General features: G+C 36.5%; 1 pseudogene; it reads left to right on the forward strand.

The window, feature by feature from the left end:
* The first annotated feature begins 1,315 nt into the window (after positions 1-1,315).
* On the forward strand, positions 1,316-2,891 carry LOC104434309 (annotated as a pseudogene).
* Positions 2,892-3,437: the final 546 nt, after the last annotated feature.

A 3,437-nucleotide genomic window follows, 5' to 3' on the forward strand; every position in this document is an offset into this window, starting at 1 on the left:
TAAATCATCATTCGAATTCAAACTCGAGACATTAATTTAACAAATGGTAAACATTGAGACAACCGGAACGATTGTAGGCATTGTTGGTGAGTTCTTGAATATCCGATGATGGTTTTATTTGTATGTTGATGGGCTTAAGTTGGCCCGTCCACCCATGTTGGTCCTAAAAGCCTGGCCCGCTAAATAATGACCCATGTATGAAGAGGTGTTATGTTGAGGGGTTATGACTTTTGGGGGGAACGTATTACGTTGAAGAGTTAGTCTCTTGGAGAAAACGTATTTAAGAGAGAAAAGAAAAGAGAGGAATGTACCTTTTCAAGTGAACGTACGTCAGTCTCTCTCTCCCTCAAAAAGAAGAAAACAAAAAGGAACAGCATGCTCCTCGGTAGAACGGGATCAGAATTTCTTCCTCAATCTTCAGCATTTGTGTTTAATTGTGGACAATAAGGTACGCTCGATTATGTAGTGTAACTTTTGATCGGTGATACATGTTCTTCTTGGGCTCGTCTTCCGCATTCGTTTTAGGGGTTCGATTTAGTGTCGAATTCGATTTAGGGAATCAGTTATTCCCAACACCCAAGAATGCATGAACTCTCCATTTTCTTGCGTACATTCATGTAATATCTTCTGGCCGACTTGCATTTGTGCTTAAAAATTCGTTGTGGCATGATCATTCTGCTAACAGTGCATGGGAACCATTTCCGGAAGCCCGTTGTCGTTGTTAAGGTGTGTCTATATATTCATATGCGTATCTGCACTCGAGACATAAATATATACAAATGCGAAATACAAAAGATCCCTAAAAAAAATATAAAAATCCATAAAATATTTTAAATTAGAAAGCTGAATAACTTTACAAAAGATATAAATTATGTTGATATAACACATCTAAACAACTACGATACAAAGGTGAAAATCAAAGATCGTGATCCATGAAAAATCCGTTACATAATCGATTGAGTTGTTTTGAATAAATTATTGTGCAGAGTGATGATTGAAGTGTTAACTAATATATGTGAAACATCCCTAAGTGATCAAAGGATTACATAATGAAATGAAGTAGAGTAGAATGGAGAAGAGTTAATGACTAATCGATTATATAATAAAAAGCGAAATGTCAACATTATGACCATGGAACTCAATTTTTTTATTCGACCATTTTGCAGGAAATGTCACAACCACGGCTTTATTCCTGTCTTCCATGTAAGCTTAGCTCGGCAACTTCTACTCCTCTCATAAGTTGACCAATGAAATTCTTGTTGTCTTGTTTATTTTGATCAATGGATTGACATTCGAATTCAATTTACTTTGCATCATGGTGGATCTCATCAACCTAACATTTATCACAATATCGAAGAAGAAAAAGACAGCGGGATTCAAGCCGGATCCATATGTTGTGACAGTAATCAATTGCGCAATGTGGGTGTACTATGGTATGTCCCTTGTTCGTCCAGGAAGCCCGCTTGTCATCATAATCAACGCTTTCGGTCTTGGTATCGAGCCCATCTACGTTGGGATATTCTTCACGTACTCTCCATGGAATAGACGTGTAAGTTTTTGAAACACCTAAGTTGTTTAAGAAAGTAGGAGTGCTCCTCCCATCTTCATTTCCCAACTTCGGCATTCTGATCTGTTTTTTTTTTTCTTTTGTTGCCATTTCGCAGTGGAATATCTTGTTGCTTGTGCTCCTCATTGAACTGATCTTCATGGCTGCATTAGTTGCCTTATGCAGGAGTTCTGCACTTCTTGTAATGTTGTGTATCATCTTCGACATAGCGATGTATACTTCGCCATTGACAATCATGGTACATTGACTGTTTGGCTTTTCCCAGAAACTAATATGTCAGTGATCAACAATCAAGAAAATGGGAATTAATGTCTTTCTTTTTGGTACTAGCAGCGCCAAGTCATCTAGACAAAGAGCGTCAAGTACATGCCTTTCTATATGTCACTTGCCATGTTCTTAAACAGCATCACCTGGGCTGTCTATGCGCTCCTCAAATTCAAACCCTTTTTCCTAGTATAATCTTGAAACTTATTTCTCAGTCGCATGTAATTTGTTGGATATTTCAATAATATTTTGAAATATTTACAATAATAGCTTTTATAAAAGTTATGATCGCATTTAAGACCATCATTATTTTTAATGGTCACATAACGGTTTCTTAACAATCATATAATGGCTTTTCAATCGTTTTGTAACATTTAATTTATTTCTCAAATAAATCCTTCATTATTTTATAACGGCTCTTTTAACGACTCTATTTTGTTTGAATATAAAATCTCATAAGACAATCTTAAAAAATATCTACACCAAATGAAATAGAGAATATTCTTTCTTAAAAAAATCTTTCCTTTCATTTTCCTTGTTGGGTTATACATAACATTGTTTTTGTTCCTTCTAATATTCAGTGCGGAATATAGAAGAAGGACTGTTGTATCTTGAGAGGATAATCGTCAGAAGCTTATCGCACCGAGTTTCGCACTCCAAGGGGCGGAATTATCCTTAAGGACAATGTTTACGTTTGCATGCCTCAGACAAATTTATTTATTCTCATCAGCTTTTTTGCTACATAATTTGCTTTATCCAAATCTTTCAGAGTTAAACGTGTTTTGTTGTACTAGTTGACAGTTCAGAAGAAATAGAGAGAGTGAAAGCATACCCTTTTTTGAGTTCAATAACTGAGATTTTCAGGAGGATGAAGCCTTCTTTTTGAAGACATCTTTTGGTCATTTGCTTATGTTAACATGTCCATGCATTTTTGTAGGTGCCAAATGGTTTGGAAGCCTCGGGTCTGGCGTAACTAATTCTCTATGCAACATACTACAGAACCACCAAGTTGGACAAGCCAAAGAAACCGACGTCCGATGTTGAACTCTCCAGAGCTTAAGGCCGAGACACTTAATTGACACAGGCTCCTCTGCTCCTCAAGATTCAGTTCTTTTCTTTACCAGAATCCTTAATTTTCATGAGTACAATGTTTGACATTAACTGTTGTTGTAAATATCTAATATATGTACTTCCAAACAAACGGCAATAAGCAAAGTGGGAAAGAAGGAATTCCATTGACAATTTGAACATTAACACATGCGGCAATCCATCAGTTAGATGCTCACGCACCGAATGAAAGGACATGGAACATCTGCCTCCCGTATGTTTTGCCGAGCATGTTCTCCGCTTAATGATATAGATGATATAGGGAGTAAAAACAAAGCGCTAGTCTTAAAATTGTTCTTTATTAACAGAAAGTGTAGTCATACATTACAGGTGGCCAACCCAGTCTTTTCGAGCACCATCATTCAAAAACAGTACATGGTGATAAGGTTGATAATATTATTGGTGAACCATCGGAAGATTAGACTAGAGTAGGAGATGTGATTTGATTCTGCCATTGAAAGATTAAATTAGAGTATGATTTGATTATACCTTCGGAAGA

This window comes from Eucalyptus grandis, chromosome 2 (genome assembly GCF_016545825.1).
Source record: "Eucalyptus grandis isolate ANBG69807.140 chromosome 2, ASM1654582v1, whole genome shotgun sequence".
NCBI classification, from domain to species: domain Eukaryota; kingdom Viridiplantae; phylum Streptophyta; class Magnoliopsida; order Myrtales; family Myrtaceae; genus Eucalyptus; species Eucalyptus grandis.